Source organism: Prionailurus bengalensis, chromosome B1 (genome assembly GCF_016509475.1).
Source record: "Prionailurus bengalensis isolate Pbe53 chromosome B1, Fcat_Pben_1.1_paternal_pri, whole genome shotgun sequence".
NCBI classification, from domain to species: Eukaryota; Metazoa; Chordata; class Mammalia; order Carnivora; family Felidae; genus Prionailurus; species Prionailurus bengalensis.
The window spans coordinates 132224404-132250060 of NC_057344.1; the positions used below are offsets into that span (position 1 = coordinate 132224404).

The following is a 25657-nucleotide window of genomic DNA, read 5'->3' on the forward strand; positions in this document are numbered from 1 at the left end:
TAATTCAGTCCTTATTAACGACTGATGCAGTGGTGATGCAAAATGCCAAATCACTGTTTATTTTTGCAACGGCTTCATATCCATTGCAGAAAACAAAATCAGGAACTATATCTTATTTTTTAAATTTATTTCTGCTCTATTTTTCTTTTGTGATATGATACTGCACATTTCCATCAGGAATCTTTACAGTTCCTCATTGAAAAAGAACATTCCATCCAATATATTGTAGGTTAGACCTGTCAAAAAGAAAGAGCAAGAGGCCAGCTAGCTGGCTGTCTGGTTGGCTATTTTAGGCAGAGTCTCTTGGGGATGTAGTACCTGTATGAGGCTAACACAGGCCAGGTGTTTAGCTTTGCAGTTTGCTAAAATCCATTCTATCTATTCACCCTAAGTGTGATCAAACTCTGGGGAAATTATCTGGGCTAAAAACGACTCACAAGAGATGGATATGCAAACCAAAGTATCAATTTATTTGCACAGGTTGACATATTTGCACAGGTTGACAGTATCATTGATCAGGATAATGCATTAAGGAAACAGACATGAAAAGGTTACTCGTGAGCTCATTCTTAGAATAACAGAAGTTGAGAACTTTAAAAAATATTTAATTGGACTTAAGCTATCTGTTAAAATATTTTAAGCAGCTTTATTAAGACATAATTAATGGGGTGCCTGAGTGGCTCAGTCTGTTAAGTATACCTGACTGTTGATTTCAGATCAGGTCATGATTTTGTAGCCACGAGATTGAGCCTCAGCACGAAGCCTGCTTAATATTCTCTTTCTCCCTCTGCCCCTCTCCTCTGCTCTCTCTCCAATTCTCAAAAAAAAAAAAAAAAAGATAAAATTCACATAGCATACAATTCACTATTTTAAATTGTACAATGTTTTTAGTATATTCACAGTGTCATGCAGCCATCACCCCTATCTAATCTTAGAACATTTTCATCATCCCAAAAAGAAACCCCATACCCATTAGCAGTCACTCCACATTCTCTCCTTTTCCCTGCTTTACAGCCCTAATTAGGCAATCACTAATCTACTTTCCATTTCTATAGATTTTTGTATTCTGGACATTTTCTATCAATGGGATCCTACAAAATGTGATCTTTTGTGACTTCTTTCACTTTACATGTTTTCAGAGTTTTTCCGTGCTGTATCATGTATCAATACTTTTTTATTTCCAAATAAAATTCTATTTTATGGCTGTTTGTACTACAGTTGATGGATATTTGGGTTTTTCTACTTTTTAGCTGCTATGAATAATGCTGTTATGAACATTTGTGTACATATTCTTTTGTGGGCATATGTTTTCATTTCTCTTGGGATATACTTAAGGTACAATTGCTGGGTCATGTGGTAACTCCATGTTTAACCTTTTGGGGACCTACCAAACTGTTTCCCAAAGGAGCTGTACCATATCTAATTCCCTTTTGCAGTTATGAGTATTCCAATTTCTCCACATCTTTGCCAGCATTTATTTTCTGTTGCATGATAGTAGACATTCTAATGGGTATGAGGTAGTATCTCATTGTGGTTTTGATTTGCATTCTCCTTCTGACTAATGATATTGAACATTTTTTCATGTGCTTATTGACCATTTGTATATCTTCTTGGGAGAAATGTCTATTCAGATCCTTTGTTTTTTAACTAGAACATATATAATTTTTTATTGACAAGTAATATTACACTGTACAATATGCCATATTTTATGTATCCATTCATCAGTTGATGAGCATTGTTAAATAACTTTTTGTGTTTTGTGTTTTTATGGAGGATGTTGGTGATCTCAGCAGATGGAGAAGGCTGGGAATTTGGACTAGGGAAACTACCTTGGTTTATGGGCCTGACTCAGAAAAAAAGTAATAGTGTCTGAAAGAATGGGCAAATTTTATTACATAGAGCTCACATCTTTAAAGTGGAGGGAAGGTAGAACAGACTTAGAAGTGAATGAGGCAAGGCAGTCTCTAGATGGTGGTTCTATTTGAATTTTTTTTTATTTGAGAGAGAAAGAGAGAGATAGAATGCATGAGTGGGGGAGAGTGGTAGAGAGAGAGAGAGAGAGAGAGAGAGAGAAAATCTTAATCAGGCTCCATGCTCAGTGCGAGTCCATTGCATGACTGTGGGATCATGACCTGGGCCAAAATCAAAGTCAGATGCTCAACTGACTGAGGATGGTGGTTATATTTAAAACTACATGCTAGTTGCATTCTCTTTCCAGGAGATCTATCTAATTTAGAGCTGGACTCCACCCAATTACCAGAAAAAATTGCACCTAAGTACCATCATCCCACTGTCATTGGATAAAAAGGGCTGGCAAGAGCTAAGAAGGGTCAGTGTCTCAAACAAGCATGCTGGAGTGCCAGCAAATGCAGCTTTACTAAAAAACCAGGCAGAAGTAGGACCATATGAATGAAGAGAACATGATAGAGAACAGAGAGGAAGGTTGATCATCATTGCAGATATGATGCTCATGGTCCACCTTAGTCATTCCATGTCAAATGTGGAAATTCAGTGAGATTATTTCCACATGTCACCAGCTACAGGATGTGAGTCTATTGCCTGTCTTGGTCAGAGCTGGCTTCAGGACTAGAGAGCTGGAGGGTATGTAGTGAAAAGCCTGAGTTCTGGTAGCAACATGGAGCAAGAAAAGGCAAAGACTTCAAACCTCTCCAGTCAAAATATATATTCGACACTAGCTTATCTGTCTATCAATAATCTTTTTTTTTTTCATTAGAAGAAAGTACTAACTCCTCCTTTGGTTCCCTTCTTCCAGCATTAGAACAGATTTCTGAGCCTTTGGTCTAATACCAAATGAAATGGTTAATTGATGTTTAGGCATCATTGTGTTTAGCGGTCATATGAAAAAAAGTACCTTCAAACACCAGAATCATCCCCGGTGATAATGACCCTGTTATGAGAGCTGCCATGAGGGAACAGCTCCCAGGTCAAATGCAAAATGGTGAAATGTCATGCCAAATGCATACTATATGCATTGTTATTTCTGTATTTCTCTCACTACCTCTCCCCAATACTATGTATTTATGTTGATGTAAATTAAATGTACATATGAACTGTTGGCACTCTACTGCTTTCATTTCATTAGTTATATTCGAATTCCTTTTCCTGATGTTACACCCTAGATAAGTTAAGAGAACCAACTCTGGAGACCCATTGCTAGTTTGGTCAATGAAATTTTTAATAGAGACTTAGGATAGACCATAATCTCATTGGCAAATATTTTTTCAATACTTAGCCAATATTGTTTTTTGTATCTACCATGTGCTAGGAACTGTGCCAGGTGCCAAGAAAAAATTCCTGTTCAGAAAGAAATTACAGTCTAAGAGTGGTAAGTGGAGAGGCACACAAGTAAATAGGCAATGAAATATCAAGTGATGAACAGGAAGGTGTTTTATGAACACAAAGTAGAAGTACTTAACTCAATCCTGGGGACTCAAATAACCTTTCCAGGAGAAGTGGCTTTACCGGAGACATGAAAATTAAGTAAGTATTAGCCAAATGAAGGAGGTGGATATGGGGCAGTAAATCATGCCAGAGGGAACAACTTGTAAGAAAGCACTCCCTACATTTAAGGGACTATATCAAGCAGTCAGTGGAATGTATCAAGCAGTCAATCAAATTCTCTTTCCTGGGAAGTTTGAATGCAATTTGTGCAGAGGAAAAAAAAGGGTTCAGATAATAGTTGTGTAGGCAGAGAAGCAGAAAAGAAGCATTTAGAAAGTTCTTCAGAGTCTTCAGAAGGAGAAGCAACAGCGGATGGCTGCTTCTAAAGGGACAATGTGACCAAGTCACCAGAGAGCTTCACACTGGACCAGAAGCATCACTGTTGATCACAGGGTCTGCTGCTGTATCCTGAGCAATATATACCGTTTTCCATGCAGCTATTACAAGAGCCTATAAGAACTCTTCAGTTGTGGGAGGCAATCCCAACTTGAAAATAATTCACCAATGTAAAATTCAGTGGTGGAGCTTGAATTCAAGCATGGCTGAATGTAATGGTTTAAATTATATCACCAGAAAAAGAACTCCTCACTTTCTCTCCATCTCCCAGCTCTGCTTTCCTTTCCTTTCCTTTGTCTTCATGTCTCCCTCATACAAACTGTCCACAAATGGCCTCCATTAACAGTTCCAGTTTTACATTATACCTAGTCAAGAGACCCATCTTTCCCAAGAGTTCTAGTAATAGTTTGGGTCTTGTACCCACCCATGAACCAATTACTGTGACCAGGAACAGGTGGTTCTCCTACTGCTCTAAGTAAGACATACTATTTACCCCTTGGTCAGGGTCAGCCCCACCTAGTCACATGGACTGAGTTATGTAGCTCTTCAATGGAAAATTGAGATGTAGTCATTAGCAAGGGGTGAATGGAAGTCAAGAAGACGGAAACAGCAGGTGTCTTGCATAGATGGTTCCCTGCATCCTTATTTCCTGGTCCACTTTAAACAAGTTTTCAGTAGCTGAGGTGAACTGAGCATGATTTTTGTTCCTTATAGCCCAAAAGCACCTAGCAAAAATAACCACTGGAACACAGTCCTGTATGAAATAGACTTTCACATGTATGACATGCAGGTTTTAAATAGAAGGTGGCTATCTGCAAGTGTACATGGCTAAAATGGCCAGATGAAGAACCAAATCCTTCCATATTGCATATCCATGACAACAGTGTAGACACAAACCCAGTTTTCAGAGCCTGAAGCCATTTAGGACTCTTCCTTCGTCTTAAAGTTAGCTAGAAATCTTTTGTGATGAAATGATTGCTCCATCTTCTCTCACTTTAATTAGAGTAGTTGATTTTCAAAATGCCTAGCACAACAGCTGGAGCAGAGTCAGTTCTTTAAAAAACTGTTGGCCTTAAATTCCACAAATGTTAACAATCAACAGGTGGTGTGCTACGTTTGATAATAAAAAATGGTATAATACAAAGACTTGGTTCTCATGAAACTCTGAGTGTATTCAGGAGAAAAAACATGAATTGTAGTACAGTGTTTTATTAACTACAACAAGGATGGATACTTCATACAGATGTATCGCAGAGGAGGAAGTAATTAAATAGAAGAAGGGGTGGTTTTGGCAAGTGTTCCTGAAGGAAGCGAAAGCTAACTCAAATTTTGATAGGTGAATAGGAATTTGATAAGCGGCTATGAGGAAAGGGCACTTCCAGGGGAGGGTGGGTGGAGGGCACAATCAAAGCAAAGTCATGGTGTCGCAGAACAATCTACTAGTGATACAAAACTATTACAGAAATAGAAAATGTGAGTTTAGGGAGCAGCAAGAGATGATGTCAGTAGGACAAGCAGTGATCCGAGTGTCTCTTATGCAATCAATTGAACAAGCCTAGCTTAAGAATATTCCACATAGAGATAATCTAAACATTTGGCAATAGGACATTGATTAAATATACAGTGGAATACTAAGTAGGCAAAAGATGATGCTGCAGAAGGCTACTTAGCATCAGAAGAGGGGGAACGGGAAGTTGGGTAGGGAGGGATGGAAGGAGGAGAGGGGGGAGGGAGGGAGGAAAATAAGCAGGAACCTAACTTATACGGCTTGCTATGGTTTTCCAGAAATCCAGATGCAGGCAGGGAACCTCCAAACAGACCTGAATGTGAGTCACAGTCACTTTCAGTGTCGGTGAAAGATATTGCTAAGGGATGACCCTAGGGCCGGCCTTCCTTCTCCCTTACTAACAGAACCTCAATTTTGATTGGGGCACCAGGATGTCTAGCCTAGAAAAATCAAGGCAGGTCCATTCCTCCTTGCTAGGGGCTCACTTTCAGAGTCTTCCTGGGTGATTTGGTGACTAAATTCTGGCCAACTATTTGGGACTAGGAGAGTGGGTTCTGGAAAATGTTTTTCTTCCATGAAAAAAAATGGAGGTTCCCTTTTCCACAGGAATTCTTTTCTTCCTGTTGTAGAAGAGGAAAAAAAATCTTTTCCTTCTATCCTCCTAACTTCTCCAGCTGAAGCCCTATAGACAGACAAAGACAAATTAAGACAGGAAAAAGAAACCGAATTTATTTACCTGTGCATTGTGCATAGATCCAGTAGAAACTCAGTGATGTATGACTCAAATGGGTGGGTTTATCTTAATAAAGAGCAATCATTTTGTAGAGAAATGACCAGACAAAGGAAAAGGGGGTATAGGCTTTTAGGGGCAGCAAACTGTGGCAAGGTAAATGTATGAGGGGAACCTAATGAAAGCCAAGGGTTATTTTAGTAAGATTGGTTCGCAGACCCATCTTGGGGCTGGCTCTCCATCTTTCTCATGGCCACAAGACTTCCCAGGAAAGGGGCTTAGAGCAGCCCTCATTTCTCAGAAGTTTTCTTTTAGTCAGATAAGGAAAGCTCCAAGAAGGCTTTCTTATGCATCTGTTGACTCCTATTTGCCTCCAGCTCAAAACAATCCTTAATGACAAAATGGCATATTTTGCAGTGGCATATTCAGATCCCCTACATTGTTTTGAATGTGGTTTGTAATGATAGAATTTTTTTTTTTAGTTTAGTTATTTTTAGAGAGAGAGTACATGCATGCGCACGAGCAGGGGAGGGGCAGAGGGAGAGGAAGACAGAGGATCCCAAGCAGGTTCCACACTGTCAGCACAGAGCCTGATGTGGGTCTCAGTCTGACAAACCTGTGAGATCATGACCTGAGCCAAGATGAAGAGTCGGATGCTTAAGAGACTGAGCCACCCTGGTGCCCTGTAATAAAATAATTTTTGTAGTGATGGCAGCCTTCTTGTAACCATGCAGTGGTAAGTCTATTTAGAACCCAGTACTGGGCAGAATGCAGGGATATAAAAGAAATAAGGGTGCCTGGGTGGCTCAGTCGGTTAAGTGTCTGATTTCAGCTCAGGTCATGATCTCATGGTTCATGGGTTTGAGCCCCACATTGGTCTCTTTGCTGACAGCTCAGAGCCTGGAGCCTACTTCATATTCTGTGTCTCCCTCTCTCTCTTTCCCTCCCCCACACGTGCTCTGTCTCTCTATCAAAAATAAACATTAAAAAAAGATTTTCTAATAAATAAATAAAAGAAATAGAAGTTATAGTCCCTGAGACCAAAAGCCTATAATCCAGAGTGTCAAGACATGTGCACATGAATTAACAGAACACTTACAAAACAACTTACAGTATTAGTCAGTGCTAACTAACATGGAATTGACGGCAGCCCTCCAGAATTCACTGTTGGTAACTCTGTCCTGCCAATGTTTCTTGCCAATCCAGCTAGATGGATGAAGCTTTTAGGAAAGATGTGACATTTAGAGAGGATTCTACTCTCAAATTCTTATCTTTTTAAAATACATTGCTGCCCCTGTTTAAACATGACTAACAGCTTTCACTCAGAAAGGGAATAGTCGGGGCGCCTGGGTGGCGCAGTCGGTTAAGCGTCCGACTTCAGCCAGGTCACGATCTCGCGGTCCGTGAGTTCGAGCCCCGCGTCAGGCTCTGGGCTGATGGCTTGGAGCCTGGAGCCTGTTTCCGATTCTGTGTCTCCCTCTCTCTCTGCCCCTACCCCGTTCATGCTCTGTCTCTCTCTGTCCCAAAAATAAATAAACGTTGAAAAAAAAATTTAAAAAAAAAAAAAAAAAAAAAAAAAAAAAAAAAAAAGAAAGGGAATAGTCTATCAAAAAAAAAGCATCGGGCCAGACATTGGGCTTCAGTCTTGGTAAAGGCACTTTTAGCTGTTGGACATCATGAAGGTCACTTAAACATCTGGGATTTTCGTTCCTGATTTCTAAATTGGAGATAATGATCCATCCAACAATATTTCCTGAGCACTTAATAAGTGTTGGACACTATTTTAGGCGATAAGGATATAGCAGTGAACTAGAGATGAAGTCCCTGCCCTCATAAACAGTAGTTATCAATAAACAAATATATACTCTATCAAGATGCAGTAGTGGGCCCAATGGAAAAACATAGAGCAGGGGTAAGGAAGATAAAAGAATGGCAGCATGTAAGTGGGAAGGGGAGCTGCAATTTTACATAGAATGGTCAAGAACACCACTTTGATAAGAGACTTGCATTTCCTTCCTTGTGTGTTGCATGCGCATGCACAGGCCTGCTTTTCTGGGGGCTTATGGGAGGAAGTCAAGTGACTGAAAATATGTAAAAAGTGCTTGGTAAATTATTCTATGTGAACATAAGGTGTTATTATCAGTGTTATTATTGCAGGGGAAGTCTAAACTCCTTAGTTTGACATTTAAGATCCTAAGCAACACAACCTTTCCAACCCACCTTTCCAGTTTTGTATCTACTCTCCAGTATAAGCATAACTTCCAGATTTATCTAATTCACTTGGCAATTAATCATATACCACCTCATGTTGCTTCTCCTATTATTTCTTCTGTTTAAATCCTTTATTATTTCACTTTTCAGAAATTCTGTGTCCCAATAAAATGATAAACTTCTCTATATCAGAGTTTTTCTATAAACGTCTTGAGCATAAAAGGTGTTCAATAATTTCTATTGATTTTGTTTGACATACTGGTTAATGTTTCTCATCACTTCAAAAACCATCACTTGGTTTGGAATTGAAGTTACACTCGATTTTGTCTGAGTTTTGAATTGCATTATTTATCCTAGAAGCAGATATTTGAGAAGCAGAATTTTGAAAAATTCTGCATTGTTAAAGAGGGTCTTTAACAGTGGTTAGGACTTCCCCTAAGTATTACCTCAGTGTCATTCAGACCAATAAGGTATGGTAGAAACTGTTAAGTACCAATCAAGGTTTCAGTAGGCATAATAATAATAATCCTCCAAAAATATCTACATCCTAATCTCTGGGACCTATGAATATGTTACCTTACATGACAAAAGGCCCTTCATGGATGTGATTAAGTTAAGGATCTTGAAATGGAGAGATTCTTCTGGATTATCTAGGTGTACCCAAGGTAATCACAATGGCTACAAGCCAGGGAATATAGGCTGTCTCCAGAAGCTGGGACCAATAAGGAAGGAAAAAATTATCCCCTCAGAGACTCCAGAAGGAATGCATAGCCCTGCTGGTCCTTTGATTTTAGCCCTGTAAGACCTATCTTCAGACTTTCAATTTCCAGAACTGTAAGCTAATACATTTGTGTTATATCAAGCTACTGAATTTGTGGTAATTTGTTACAGCATCAGTAGGAACTACCCACGTGGTATAGTAAAAACAACCTTGAATTAGAGATCTGTCACAGTCTAGCCACTACTGCCTGCATATTAATTGTTAACCTCAGGAAACTCAGTCCACCTCAGTTTTCTTTCCTGTAACATGAAATTATTCTTGCCTTACAGTGTTGTTATAAAGACAGATAAAATTATTTAGGTGCACGCTTTGTAAAGTGTTTTGTGTTACATACGTCAGGTGTAAAACTTTAAGCCTTTCTTAATGAGGGTGAGAACTGGAATGAAGATATCTGTCCTTGGTGCATCAACGCCTTCAATATTATACCATAGCCACCCCTGTTGTTTTAGAAGGGAACAGCCACCCAGCACATTGTCACAACCATCTCTCCACAACCAAATTGAACATGATGAACTGATTACAGTATTCTCTGACCAGGAGCCAAGATACAACCATAGAGTCCTTCTTAACCCACCTTCAGAGAGTTGCTATGGGGCGCCTGGGTGGCTCAGTCAGTTAGGCATCTGACTTCAGCTCAGGTCATGATTTCACGGTCCTTGGGTTCGAGCCCCGCGTCGGGCTCTGTGCTGACAGCTCAGAGCCTGGTGCCTGTTTCGGATTCTGTGTCTCCCTCTCTCTCTGCCCCTCCCCTGCTTGTGCTCTGTCGTGCTCTGTCTCAAAAATAAAAAAAAATTTAAAAAAAGTTGTTATCAACCAACTAGAGCTAGGGTGAAATAATTTAATTCAAATCCCTGGTCTAGTAGGTTAGAAAGTTTGGTTCCTTGGCCAACAGTATGGACATCACTGTGAGCTTCTTAGCAATGCCCACATAAGACCTACATAATCAGAATCTTCATTACAACAAGATCCTTGGGTGAGTCCTGTGTACTAGTTCAGAGGACATATTTTGGAGTGGGTTGAATCCCGGTTGTGCAGGTTACTAAGGTGTGGCCTCAACCAAAGTGTCTAAATCACGGAAGCCTGTTTTCTTGCCTATACAGTGGAGAACAATACCCACCCCCCTGAGTTGCTGTGGAAATCAGAGAAGGCACATATAAGGCCTTTTACATAGTGCCTGCCAACAATATTCAGTTAATAACAGTTATTTTCCTTGTATCATTTGCAGCATCTCTAGCTGTTAACCATACTACACATCCATATAGTACTACTGGAGCCCCTTGGCAGGGACGATTTTCAAAGCCATCCACGCCCATCAGTGGGGGTGGGGGAGAGGGAAGAAGGACAAGAAAACCGTCCGCAATGCCATCTCCAAATACGCAGGATACTGTCCGTTTTGCAACACATGTGAAACGTCGGGGAGTTCCTTGTTCTCAGATTTTCGCTGCACGTGGCTTTATTAGAAACCGTCTGCTAGAGTCTAGACACATACATGGAGTCTGATGACCTGTGGGAAGGAGCAAGGGCCAGAATTCCTGCCCAGTCGCTCTGGGCCCTAGTCCTCTACCTTAGTCTCCTTAACTTTCCACCTGCCGCTGGTCACCTTGCAGCAGAACGCTGACCCTCCAGCCCCTGCCCCGCTACCCACCCCCCACCCCCCTGCCGCGCGGCAAGTAGCCGCTGCAAACCCTTCCCGGGGGACCTGGAAGGCTGGGCTGGGGTGCGGCGGGGGCGGAGCTCGGCGCCCTGCTGCCGCCGCCACCGCCGCCGCTGCCTGCGAAGCTGCAGCCCCTTCCCCGGATGCTCCGGCCCGGCGGCGCTGCCCTCCGTGGACAGGTGGGCGCATCCCGGGCCTGACGGAGGAGCAGTCGGGCACGTGAACTCCCACCTCCAATTTGGCTCCGTGCCGGGCGACGGCGGCTGCAGCCCCGCGGTGGGGGCGGCCCCCGCGGTCTCCGCCCGGCTCCTGCGCGCCGCCTCTGCTCTTTGCATAGTAATTTCAGTTCCTGCGAGCACCCAGCTAGCTCCCGGAACGGGGCGAAAAAGGACCGCCGCTCCGGAGCCCGCCGGAGCTATCCGTGTGGCGCCGAGAGCCGCCGCTTGGGATATGCGACGGGAAACCCCCGCCACAGCGCAGGCAGCGGCCCCGCGGCGCCGGGGAGAGCCCAGCGAGAGCAGGTAGGCGACCGGCGGCCGCGGGAGGAGACGCCCCCCTGCGCCACCTCTGCCCGGCGTCCAGCCCGGGAGACCGGAGCTTTGTGGTGTGCTCGGTACCGCCGGGGGTATGGATTCGGTCCCACATTTTGCCCGCTGATCGTTTGCCTGTTGCTCTTGTCCCCATCCCGTCCTGCGCTCCAGGAGGGGCCGTCTTTCTCGCAGGTGATGAATTTCTCTGCAAGGTCATTGCTCCCTTAGGCTCTGGCTTTGAAGGTAAATGGGAGACGAAGCCTGCTGTTCTTGTTCTTGGGCTGGGAGGCGTGGGGATTATAATCCATCAGGTCTGCACACTGTGAATATCCAAATAGGGGTGTGTGTGTGTGTGGTGTGTGTGTGTGTGTGTGTGTGTGTGTGTTTGGCAATACTATACTTGTAATTTTCTCATTTTCCCATGTCTATTTTCTTTAGAGTCAAAACACTGTGGTTTTCATATATTTCATATGTGTGTGTATATACATGTATGTGTGCGTTTACCCACATACACACTTGCATATATAGTTTATCTTGAGAGAGGTGGAGAGAGGAGGGGAGGCAGAGGCTGATAAAGGGAAATCATTGTAGAGACCTGTTCAGTATGTAGAGGTGAACTTTGGAACCACATTAAGTCAGGGTAGAGACTAGAGGGTATCAAGGTTCTGCAGAGATGGATCTTAGGAAAAAATCTGAAGAACACTGCCAGCCGATATACACACAACAGATTTTCACGCTATCCAGGCAGATCTAAAAGATAGATGCAAAATTTCAGACACAACAGTGGACTATAAAAGAGGAGGTGCAGGGGAAGAGGGGTTCTTGGACACTGGGAAGTGAATTTTGGGTGGTGGGAAGGCAGCAGACAGCCGTCGGGTTTGAAGGGCCTCCTGGAGAAGCAGTGGGAGAAATCTCTGCTTGGAGTGTAGGCAGTTCAAGGTTAAGATGATGTGAATGTCCAGAAAGCAGCAGAGGCGGTGGGGAAAAGGCAAGGGTTGGAGGAGGGGAGAAAGCAGCTCAGAGTCACCGAGAAGCAAGCACCTTTTATTAAGGGGATCTTCCTGTTAAAGCAAACCTGGATATGCTCCATCGCAATATTTTTCACAACACATTTGTGAAAGAACCATCAGTCCGTGTCTTCATTTTATTTTTGCGGGGAATCTGGGTCATGATGGGACTGAAAGAAACTGAAGTGTTTACAACCCCAGCAAGATTTGGGGAGAGAGTTGATTAAGGCTTAGTCTCATGAAATATTTACACATCTCTTGCGTGGGCTTTTGTTTGCTCTTGTTGGTGCTGCTGCATATTTTACTTCGATAATGCTTTGAGTGTACTTCTCTTGAATGTGCTTATTTTCCAGTTATAAACTATTCTTTCTTTTCCATTGTGTTCACCATTGGCCTGCCCTGAGCCTGGGAATAAAGACACATGAGTCACAGCATAAAGAAGAAAATCTGGTCTGTTGCTATCTGCGAATGACAGGAGTTTGTATTAGAGAATGTTCTTTAAATAGAATCACCAAGAGCACTTTTTAAGTTTTTATGTGTTGGGGGAGGGGAGGAAATGGGTTGTTGATTCACAAACAGGAAAAAAGAGTAGTAATCGCCATTGCAAGTCTAGATGTTATATCACTGGGATTTATTTTGGAAACAGAGCAGAGGAACTCACGCTGAGCCACGTACAGTGTGTTGTGGTGTGGTGAGGCTTCACCTAATCATTAACTAGACTTTTATGAAAATGATGAGGGGAAAAAAAAAAAAAAGCATGGCTTTATATGGGAAGTGGAGGCCTGAAACATGACCTGAATCGGATCAGTCTCAACTGGAGGTCGGGGTGAGGTCCAACAAGCCATTTTGAAATTTGGGTATTTTTTAATTGCCTCAATACACTTGCCTTAATTATTTGTCCCTGCAACATTTTCTTGACTGTGCCTCAAATATACTTATGAGATATAGGTCTCCTTCACTGTATGAATTCCCAGTCAAAAAACCTACAACTTATGGGGAAGCATTAAAATGTCCGTCATGGAATCCAAAATCATAAAAGATTGGGAGTCAGGACACACAGTTCCAGCCCCAGCTCACGCATGAGTTCTTTCAGTGCTAGCAATTTCTGCCCTCTGTGCACTCATTCATTGATTCATTCATGCAATCAACCTTGTTTATCTAGAACTCACCATGGTCCTCGTCTGTGGAATAGAAGACTGAGCGAGACACAGCCTCTGCTGGCAGAACTGGGCAGGGAGTGAGTACCACCTGGTTCAGTGCTCTGACAGGGCCTGTAGACCATGCTGCAGAAGTCAGGTCGTGGAGGTAGAGAGGACGAGGACTGTGTGCAGAGACCTGAAGAACAAGAGGAACTAGTTTGGTAAAGAGGAGAGAGAGGAGCAGTCCTGGTACAGGGGCCAAAACGTGGCTCAGGAATAACAGGTAGCTCTGGGTGGGTGAAAAACTGAGAGAAGATGGAGACGGAAAGATATGTGTGAAAGGAAGCAGACCCACCCTCACACTGAAGTCCGGCAGGGCCACTAACTCATCTGGTCATGACTGTAAACTGTTTGACCTGGGTAAGTTAGGTACATGCATATCCAGGGAGGCTCTATGTTGTTCACATCACCCAATGTTATACCCTTCAAATATCTAGAAACACTATTCACTAATTTTTTTTAACGTTTATTTATTATTGAGAGACAGAGCGTGAGCGGGGGAGGAGCAGAGAGAAAGAGGGGGACATAGAATCTGAAGCAGGTTCCAGGACCAAGGTGTCAGCACAGAGCCCGACGCAGGGCTCGAACTCACAAACCACGAGATCATGACCTGAGCTGAAGTGAGACGCTTAACCGACTGAGCCACCCAGGTGCCCCCCTATTCGCTAATTTGTAATAACCTGATTAAAAAGGAGATGTACCCTTGAAAAAATCATAATCCTCTATGTCTCAATTTCTTCATCCATGAAATGTCTGCCCCCTACTTTGCCTATTGTGAGAATAAAAGGGAATGAGAGAACGGAGATTGGAGTTTTATAGGAGGCAGGGGATCTTATTTTTATGACAACAGTGCTCAGGGCAAAAAGATGGAAAGTACTGTATATGCCAGGGATTAATTGTCCCCAATGACCCAAAAGGCAAAAGTATGATGGTTTGAAAAAGTGGATGAAAAAAAAAAAAAAAGTAACTCAGAAACATGTACTAAAGAGAGCCAAAAGGTCTCACACAATTCTTAAATTATGTCTTAAGTGAGGGAAATGTATATAGCAACCCCATGGCAATCAATAAGTGCCCTTCTAGAACTGGTCACAACCCATTGTGAAGTCAGTTTACTGGGTCTGATGGCATTTTTATTTTCAAAAAATGAAGTAGAGTAAAACAGAATAGAAGGGTAAGTAAGTATAGTTCATGGAACTTTTTGATTAAATATATGTTTATATGTATATATACACATCCGACTATGATGTAGATTGTATATCTATTATGCATCATGTTCCAAAAAGTCCAAAAGCCAGTGCTTTAAGTGACACAAAGAAGAGATGCTTCCCGTTTGTCAGACCCCAAGAGTCAACAGGAAATCTGATACACAAGCATTTACACAATATTCTGAAAGGCAGAACTGCCTTGAGAAAGGCAAGACATTATGACTTACCATTAATTCATGACACTAAAGTCAGATGAGAAGGAGGTCCTTGGGGACTGCATTAATCTAGAAAGGCTTCAAGGAGAAGGTGGAATGTGAGCTAGTTTATGAAAGATGAATGGATCTGGGTGGGCAGTGTGGAAGGAGTGGTGATATAGAAGGAAGAAGTAAAGAATGAGGCAGGGTAGTGTGAGCTTTATTTAAGAAACATTTAGAAAAGAAAATGAGTATCGAGGTGGGGGGAGAGAATCACCGCAGGATTTCTGTTTAGACTAAAATATTAGCCAAGAGTTGTTATTTTGTATATAAGATTTCTTTTCCTAATACTACTCCATTAAGAAAATCTAGTCATGGGGCGCCTGGGTGGCGCAGTCGGTTAAGCGTCCGACTTCAGCCAGGTCACGATCTCGCGGTCTGGGAGTTCGAGCCCCGCGTCAGGCTCTGGGCTGATGGCTCAGAGCCTGGAGCCTGTTTCCGATTCTGTGTCTCCCTCTCTCTCTGCCCCTCCCCCGTTCATGCTCTCTCTCTGTCCCAAAAATAAATAAACGTTGAAAAAAAATTAAAAAAAAAAAAAGAAAGAAAATCTAGTCAGCATGGCCATAACATCATAAATCTGTCATTTCCTCCCTTTAAAAAACTCTCATTTGCAATAATTCACTGGCTAGGCCTTGTTTCAGTTGAATTCAATGAACTATTGAAATTACGCGATATACCACATTGTAGCATGAGCATTTCGTTTCCCAGAACACAAGTACCATCATTGGCACAGAGGGGCAAGGGTGATCAAGTGACTATCACAAATCCAGCAAACCTTTCTATTCTCTCCTACAAGTCTCCTTTCCTGTGTGCCTCGTAGGTAAAAACCCCCGTGTTAGAAACCAACAGCTTCTTGAAGATGAATCAGACCACTTGGTACTCATAACCCCAAAAGAAAGGGCAGAACCTGCCAGATTTTATTTTTTCAGTTGCTCTATGACTTGTCCGGCATTTTAGTAAAATGTTTGAGTATGTTTGCATGCATTTTGAGAAATTAACATCAGTGTGTTTTGCTGCAACCCGAGCTATTAGGAGATAAAATCAGAGGAGAATGTCTTCACTTGTGTTTTTTAAAATGTTTGGTGGGCTTCTTTCAGCTCTTGCTACCTTTCCTATGGAATAGAACAACATTATGATATTAATACCCTTTTGAAAACAGGTATACCTTCAACCAGAAGAACAGTGCCAGTTAAAACAGAGACTCGGGTACCCAAATTAGTTGATTTGGAGTTCAGTCAAATATGGAGATTCACTTTTCTATAAAGATGTCCTGGACTCCTTTTTCATCTTCCTTCATCAGAATCTTTAGATTAGTGATAAGCTAGCTTAGTTGCATAAGAGTCAAGTCCGGAATAACAAAAACACTTAGAGGCTGCATTTGAATTGAAAAGACTTTATTGAATTTCATGGGGGAAAATGTATATGAGCTTACAATTTAGATTACTTACTGTCTTGAATGCCAGTGAGAAAAATTTTCACAGCTTTTTATTTGGGCTTATTGGAGTTGCCAGCACAATAACAGCTTTCTGATTTTTCATGTCTATAATTAGATCGTCGGCTTTATTTTAAAGCTGTCAGCATAATTGGGGGCCTGAATTATTATTACCAGGTAATAATAACGGACCCTTAGCTGGAAGGCTAAATGCTGTGACCTATTGAATCTGAATCCGAATCTAAATGTAGGGCTTGGAAATCTATATTTTTTGATGGTCCTAAAATGATTCCAATAGCCAGACTTGAACACCACTGTTCAGTCTTGCCTTTACTTACAGGGGAGAAAAAAAGATAACAGGTGAGCCCCAGATGAGTGAATAATGTGTCCTCATGATTGTTAGAGCTGGGGCTAAAACCTAGACCTCTTCTTTCTAATTCTCTACTGATTCTCTGCTGAGGGGGGAAGGAATGGGGTCTGAAGAGAGGATATGAATGGCTCCAGAGTGGTGGGGGTAAGGGAATCTAATTATTCCTGCAGCCCTTCCTCCAAAATTGAGAGTCAATGCTGTGAGCCTTTCTAAGTGACAACGCAGTGATCTCTCTCCCAGAGGTCTGATGTGGCAGAAAAATTGTGGGCATCAGCTGTGCAATCTGAGGCAGGGAGCCTTCTTGGACTTACTTACACACCAGATTCCACTTAAACATGTTAATTCTTGGGTCTTAAACCCGGTGGATACCCAAGCCAACCCTACTGCTTTAGTCAGTAGTCACAGCTTGTGACACTTGCAGAACCAAGCAAACCTTGAAAATACTCAAGGCTAGAGAGTAACAGTTCACAGTCACAGGCACCTCCAGGGACCTCAGCACTCTTGCTAATTCAGTAACAGACAGCTGGACAGAGAGCTCCAGTGCTCCTTAAAAGACCACATTTCCATCTACTAATTTTCTAGAGAAAAGGAGTTGCAGAGGATCCTTTTTTAAGCCTGAATTGCAAATGGTCCAGCAAAGTGGAAGATCTAGTTCAGGGGGAGTAATCAAGATGTTTTATGGGGATAGACTCTTGATTGTTTTTTCAGCATATTGATTTCTAAATAGTCTAAAATTAAAACAATCATATTGTGTCTATGGGAGACTCTTCTCTTTCTTTATAATGTACAACTTTGGGTAAATTAAATGCTTGAGGGAGCTAAACATTTGTGTTCACTATATTTTCTGAGTAATCAGAGCATCTTTTTTTGTTTCAATTCTTGTTGACAATTTTTTTTCTAAAATGTTATAGTCTGTGCCTTATAGTCTGCCTTAATGAGTACACTATAGCAGATATCATCGGGATTCAGAATTTTGCATCAGCTCCAGATTTTTATTCCAAATTATGTCTGTGTAGGACAGGGCTGCTGAATATAATATAGACATTTTTAATCATCTTTCTTCTTTTTTAGTCTGATATGAATTTGCTTTCTCCCGATACACTTCTCAAAAATTGTTGTTCAAGGGGCACCTGGGTGGCTCAGTCAATTAAGCGTCCAACTTCGGCTCAGGTCATGATCTCACAGTTCATGAGTTCAAGCCCCACAATCAGGTTCTCTGCTGTCAGCACAGAACCTGCTTCAGATCCTCTGTTCCCCTCTCTCTCTGCCCCTACCCCGCTCTCTCTCTCAAAAATAAACATTAATTTTTTTTAATTGTTCAAAATGCAAGATATAATTGATTCATCATGGAGTCCACTTTGTTGGACTTTGGTCATTGCCTTTGCCATTACATCATTTTGGAATGCTCAATCCTTCATCCTAAATTAGCTTCTCAATCCCCTCAAAACATGGTTTAGAGATCAATTATTTCAGTAAACCCTCCGTGATTCTTATGCCCTGTCTCTAACTACTTTCTTATACAGAGCATGAATTTTTAATTTACACTTGGTAATATTTTTTTTCTAAGCACGGCTTTCTTTGAATACTATAAATTATTTCTCCTTGAAAAATGCAGGTAAAAATGAAGCAACTAGAATTTTAATGCTAATGAGGATTTTAATCAGTGCGAAGGTTAATAAATGGATATGCATTTTCCCTTGCATCCTTGAATGAGTAGAAATTGCTTCTGACAAATGAGTGTGGAGGTTTGGTCTTGTTTTCATGTTGAACATGTTCCGAAAGCAGTCACCGAACAGAAATCTGTCAATGTCAGGGTTAGGGGCTGAGCTCTCATTAAGTGAAAATGCCTATGCAATCTCCTTTCACATGGGGATGATTTTGTGTCTACACGTATAGATACTCAGAGCAGAAGAATCCTTTGCTGTGAGCATCTGAGAGACCCGATACATTTCACTTAATGTGGCCAGACCTCAGGTTTGAAGATGTATATACCAGGTCAGAAATTAAAAACTGGCACAGTTTGTGGGCCCAGCAGGAAGATCATGTTTTATTTGACTTGCAGGTATTTATTTTTCATTAAGGCAATATTTAAAACTTAAGAGATATATTATAAAAAATGAGACACTGATACATACTCTCTGGGTAGAAGCTAAGTAACAGTATGTGCTACATCTTTATTTCATTATAGTCTCCACTACTCCCTACTGTCTCTCTGACACTGAGGCTTCATAGAAGCCACTTGTGCTCAACAACTTCAGTTAATAGGGATTGAGTTTGTGATGTTTTCTAAATATCCCTGGGCCCTCCAGTGCTGTGACTGTACTCATGAAACTGATGTGACTCTACAAAGTAGAGAGATCATTGTGGTCAATGTCATTGACTCCCGTAAACTATCACGAGAGTCTAAAAAGTTTCCATCATCAAAACATGCAGATGCTGCAAAAGGTTAATGAATACAAACTGGGTTGATGTGGTCTGTTAGTAAGAGAAGAGTGAATTTTTCAGTTTGCTTATTTTTTACCGTACCACTTTTGGCAGCAAGCAAAAAAAATCAACCGTCCGTAGAACAGTTCATTTCTTCTTTAACCAATAACTACAATTTTACATCAGATTGCTTTATGTGTGTTTAAATACACCATATCTTTATGTTACATACGACTCTTTAGCTATATGCCAAACTTGCCTAGCCTCCTGAACACCCAAAGCATATCTCAGTCTTTCAGGTAATGGTGAGGTCTATTTCATAGGCTTGGCAATTGAGAACCAACTGTCAGAAGTAGTATCAACTCTTATCCCAGTTTGTGTCTGTGTCTGTACAGCTGAGAAATGTGCATCTAACAATGGCAGGTGGCTGTGCTTTTAACTCATCCCTGAGATCACTACATAGTGTGACCACTGGATTGTTTGGAACTCGTCTGTTACTAGGGCTGACAATAAGCTGACTGTGTCACAGTTGATCATTCACATTAGAAGTAAAGACATATGCCCTTCTGAGACAATAGGATGAAAACCTCAGGCAGATCTCAAAAATAGAGAAAGCTCTTAATTAATAGCTCTCTGAAATCACTTTCTTTCTCAACTACCGCTGCCACTTTCCTTCCTCGTGCACACTTTGCTGCGTACCACCCCCACACTGTGCCTCCCACCTCGCTTCTAAAAACATCCTCACATCAAATTATTAATCCCAAAGTGTCGGTGCTTCACCATCTTCACTCTAAGAAGACGGGGCTGAGAATAGTATCAGTGGAAGCCAACAGAGGACACGGGGCTACATTGACTCTGTGCTTTCTTTGGACAGAGCGCATTTCCATGTAGAATGATGTCCGCATCTTCATAACACCTAAAATGTATTGATAACTTGTAAGAGACCATAGGTGTTAAAATTCTTTAGGGGTCAGGGGCGCCTGGGTGGCGCAGTCGGTTAAGCGTCCGACTTCAGCCAGGTCACGATCTTGCGGTCCGTGAGTTCAAGCCCCGCGTCAGGCTCTGGGCTGATGGCTCGGAGCCTGGAGCCTGTTTCCTATTCTGTGTCTCCCTCTCTCTCTGCCCCTCCCCCGTTCATGCTCTGTCTCTCTCTGTCCCAAAAATAAATAAAAATGTTGAAAAAAATTAAAAAAAAAATTAAAAAAAATAAAATTCTTTAGGGGTCAAGGTAATTTTTTTCTTAGTGATTTGAAATAACATAAACTTAGTTACACTAAAACTTTCATGCTCTTATGAAGAACTGTTCTATTTCCCTGGCGGTTATTTGGATGTCTAAAATTGTAATGATGAGTTTTTAAAGATCATCCCTCACTACTTTTGAGTAGTGAGTCTAACTCTCAGAGAGGGATGATAAAAGTTAATAATGTGAGCTTGATGGATTGGGGATATGTCAGCTACTTCTGCTTTGCAAATGAAATAAAAGCATTCCTCAAACTGGAAATAGGATTTTATTTAGGAGATGAAGTATAGAATGTGAAAGGGGACCGGCTGAAGCTCTGATTTGAGGAAGATAGATGCTTGGATCATTTAATAAATTTGTATCTAGTACTTGATATATATGTTAGGCCCTTTGCTATGTGCTAGGGATTCAAAAATGAATAAAACATAATCTGAACTCTCAAATAATTCCCAGACTCCTGGCCTACATAAACATATTAATAAATATGCTCAGCAGCATTAGAGTGGGTTCTTTTCCTGGTGAGGTTCCTTGGGAATTCCCCTACAGCCTAACAACCAGGCTTCTTTCTCTGTCCCAAACAGACCTCTCTCTTCCTTCCTCTAGGCCCTAGCAATTCACTTAATTTCCGTTCCCCTTCAGAGCTTCGCCACCTGCTCACCACACCTGGGTTCCTTTCTTCCAGCCAGGCCAGCTTGAAAACTGGAGGAAGCCTTTCCCACACTACACTTCCTTAATGTCGTCAAAAATGAAATGGTAGACATATGTATTTTCAACTTCATCTTGTTAAAAACAACGAAGAAACAGAGGGGAGCAAATGTGACCAAGATAGGGAAGGTGTAAGATTAAGAAATCTTCCAGGTTTCTGTGGGCAGGTAGTTTATATACTGTAGGAAATTTCCTCCCCATGAAAATACCAGAACCTCAATGTAACTTCATCGCCCCTCATTTTTTTCTATTCAAGAAAACATCTACAAATGCAAGTGAGATAAATGAGAGTAACAGTATTATAAAAATTACTTTATCATTGAGATCAACATAACTGACATTACAGAAAACTGCTCTAAATTAGTCTTTTAATAAATCATTTGCTGTCATTGGTACTTTACCATTGCTTATAAATGGTTTGTAATATGCTAGTGTATTTTAAGACAAGTGAAAGGCCGCCATTTGGGATTATTAGACTCGCAAGGATCACCTTCTCCCTTGGAAGATGATCTTGAATCAGAGCATTATTGGGTAATATACCCATTTCGGAGTACTGAAAACACTTGGGGTTTTCATAGTTGTTGGGTTAAATATCCCCTGCCTTCATGCTATCCTTTTTTCCTAACATGGTGCTTATCACTCTTCCCTGGCCTTCCTCTTCAGGGTTAAGACCCTAGAGTTTAAGTGGTAAATCACATCTCTGGATTGCCTGGTGAGTGATTCCATTTTTGTGTATTCACTCCTGCTGAGAAGAGAACTTTCTTGCTTTGCTGCCCAGAAGGTAGCAGCACAGGGGAAATAAGAGAAGAGGCAGTACCTAGATTTCAGAACTAAGGATGGTAAGTGAAAAAGAATGAAAAACCAACCAAACACGTGGGGAAGAGGAATTTAGTTGAGGTAAATGAGGATCAAGAGCCTAAGGGAACCACTCAGGGCACTTTTGCTATCTTGGTTCTAGGGCATAAGAGAACCCTAGTACATTTCTCTTCATCCATTTGCTTTCCACTGTAAGGAAATGGGTGATGAGTAGACTACAAATCTGTCCAGTTAATGAGCTCAGATTCTTTCAAAACTTCATTCTTTAGCCTTTTCTGCTAGTGACATCCTGCTAAACCCATTTCTCATTTAAACAAATCTATGAGATTTGTACTTTTACTTCCCCCATTTTAGAGATGAGGAAACAGATTAAAAACTTGCCAAAGGTCCCTCAGATAGTATCTGACTCAACTGTGTGTAGATTCAGAGTTGTCTAACTTCAAAGGTCACAAGCTTCACTTCACTACTATACCACACTGTAATGTATTAACATTATTATTATTACCACTGGGTCAAAAGCAGAGGAATAGGTTGGATTTTATAGCCTGATTTCTCCTATCTCAAATTTCATTTTGTGTTGCTGAAAAACCAAACTGAAAGCTTATAAATCAGAGATAAGACTTTTTTTTTTAAGCAAACAGAGTGAGTTCAAGGACAAACAAACATTTTAGGTTAAAACTTTATAAATCATTGTATAGGCGGTTAAATTGAAAAATAAAAATGTTTATCAAAATATCCAGGTGACACATATGTTCAGCAAACAACATTTCTTTGTTTCTCAAGAGAAAAACTAAATACCGATCAGATAGTCACGTGCATACACATGTGCGCACACACACACATAGAAGGAGAAAAACAAAGCATGTGTCTGTGTTTAGCCCTACCTGTGGACTTTGGACTTAGACACTATTTATAGAACTAGTGTTTCCGTGATTGATGTTTTAATCATAGATACTCATTTACTTATGAAAGTTGAGCAATTCCTCATTTTAGCTGGCAGCTAAGTGTTCTAGTTCAAATTAAAGGCTGAAAAAAAAAAGACAGTCTATGTACAGAAGGCTCATTTGAGACAAGCTCCTTCTTAAAACCATATTCCTAATAAATTAATGATAGTTGACAGGTAGATGAATATATATTATCTCTATCCATTTTAAAGACGAAAATCTAATTGTTTTTAAAGCCATGACTTCTGCCTTAATTTATTTTTTGTTCCTTAATAAGCAATTGATTTTTTTCTAGTTAAAAAAAAATAGGCAGAAGTCACCTGCAGGCATTGATCTTATTACTGGACTCTTGTCATCAATCTGGAATGTGTTTACCACAAACAACACTTCATGTTGTTTCAGAATCCAAATGCTTTGTTCCAGGGGATGGCATGGCAAAGTGCACTAGTTTTCAAAATGCAGAAGATTTTGATCAGTGACCTGTAAGATGATCTTAGATAGTATACAGGTTTGCTTTTTATTTTAATAGTTACGAATTTGTTTTATTTCAGAAATGTATTGGGGCGCCTGGGTGGCTCAGTCAGTTAAGCGTCTGACTTTGGCTCAGGTCATGATCTTGCGGCTTGTGGGTTTGAGCCCCGCATCGGGCTCTGTGCTGACAGCATGGAGCCTAGAGCCTGCTTCAGATTCTGTGTTTCCCTCTCTCTCTCTACCCCTCCTCATTCACAGTCTGTCTCTCTCTCTCTCAAAAATAAATAGACATTAAAAAAAATTGAAATATACTAAGAATAAATTTAAAGTATATTTTAAAAATATAGCCTATAATGTATTTAACATATGGTATATTTTTAAATTTATTTTAAAATAAATTTATATTTAATATTTTTTAAATATACCATATACTAAATACACCATATGCTGCTATATGTAAAATACATTACTAGCACATCAAAACTGTTACTTTGCAGAGAGAGCATTTCTTAAGACTAGGTTAATATTTTCAGCTAGTGCACCAATTAAAGTCAATTGAATAAAAAGCATTAAGTAAAAAATAGTTTAGATAAGAAGCACCATAAGGCAAAAATCATGAAAGTGACACACACATCACAATCTGTGAAAATGGTACTTGAAGTCATGTCATTGCCCAAGGGACCTCAGTTTCTTTTTAGAAATGAACAGTTTGGTCCAGAAATTCCTAAGAACAATTCTAGTTTTAATGTCCAGGTTTTTAAAACGGTCTTTCATTTTTTTCTTCTCTCTTGGGCCTCTTGTTTTTTTTTTCTGGATTTGGGGTCTCTTCAGCCTTTTCTGGAACTTGGAGATGCCCTTCTTATCTCCCCCCTCTCCATTGCCACCAGTAATTTATGCATTCAGTTGTTCACACATGTATTCATGGAACAAACATACTGTGGAGAATTTCCATAGTAGGTTTTGTTGTAGACACGCAAGAAAGCTACAGGTCTGTACTCTCTGACTTCTGTGTAAATGAGTCTACATGTCTGTGGTTCCCATTAAAATGAAAGTCATTGAAAGCCCTGGACTTCTGCCATATTTTTTTCTTTGTATTTCCTAAATGATTAAGAGATCTTCGTTAGAAAGTCCCTTCATTGATAAAACACATTGTCAAGGCTCATATTACAAATTTAAAACATGTGTTCTCCAAATCCTAAATAGGATTATACATGAGAGTGGACAAAAGGGGTTTGTACATTTCATAGTTAGAAAGGTCCAATTCTTGGGCTATTTTGAATACAAAGGGAAAAATTAGTATGGTCATAATTTTTTTTAAAGTTTATTTTTGAGAAAGAGAGAGACAGAGAGACAGAGAGAGTGTGAACAGGGGAGAGGCAGAGATAGAGGGAGACACAGAATCCGATGCAGGCTACAGGCTCTGAGCTATCAGCCCAGAGACCAACACAGGGCTTGAACTCCCAAACCGTGAGATCATGACCTGAGCTGATCATGACACTTAACTAACTAAGCCACCCAGGAGCCCCAGTACTGATTTTTGAGTACAGGCTAATGCATCTTTGGTCAGTTAGAAATTTTTACAAATTTGAGTGAAATGCAAAATTTTAGCACTTATCAGTTTTTTTTTTAAATCAGTTACTTCAAGAGAGGAGTTGAGTTTCAGCGGCATTTATTGTTTTTCTATATAGTTTACCCCCTGGCAAGTGGTTAAGGTATAACTATTATTATGCCTACTTTTCTCTGGAATTTGTCCTTGAGAAACATTGTGAAAATGTTGTAAAGCACCTGGATGTGGTGAGTATAAATTGTCACCACTATCTATGTAATGTCAATAGAGCTGTTTTATGCTTGCCAACAATTCATAAGATTTTTCTATACTGATGAAAAGGATATAGCTGTGGTTTCCTGCTGGAGTTTCTATATAATAATGAGACAAGCATCAGAGGATGCAGTTGGTTGTGGTCGCTTGCTCACACTGCTGTTCTTTTCTTTTTTGTAAAAAAACAGGAAGCTGAAATTTGCTCTTTACGTAGTTCAGCCAGTGTTTAATAAGGTCTTATCTATGTGCTAATATGTAAGGATGTAAAGATGAAAAGAGGCTTCTCCACCTTTAAAGACCACAAAATCTTACTATTAAGAAATATTAAAGAGTTTGAAACACTTGGAACAGTATTTATCTTCTCTCAATACACATACAATGTGATAAAAATGGATTACTTGAAATCGTTTCCAGATTTGTAGTTTATGTTTTACTGTGAGTAGATCCAACTTTCCAAGTGTCACATTAAAACGTATTTTGAAGAAACAACTAGTTGGCTCAGGTGGGGTTTTTTTTGTTGTTGGTGGTGGTGTTGTTTTGAGAGACCATGCATGAGAACC

At 40.7% G+C, this 25657-nt stretch overlaps 1 protein-coding gene across 1 annotated transcript in view; it reads left to right on the top strand.

Moving 5' to 3' along the window:
* Window positions 1-11085: 11085 nt before the first annotated feature.
* Window positions 11086-25657, top strand: part of GPRIN3 (GPRIN family member 3) — a 59984-nt gene continuing 45412 nt past the window's right edge. The window contains exon 1 of the mRNA XM_043572191.1: window positions 11086-11202. The gene's annotated coding sequence lies outside the window, so the exon portion shown is untranslated. The remainder of the gene's footprint in view (window positions 11203-25657) is intronic.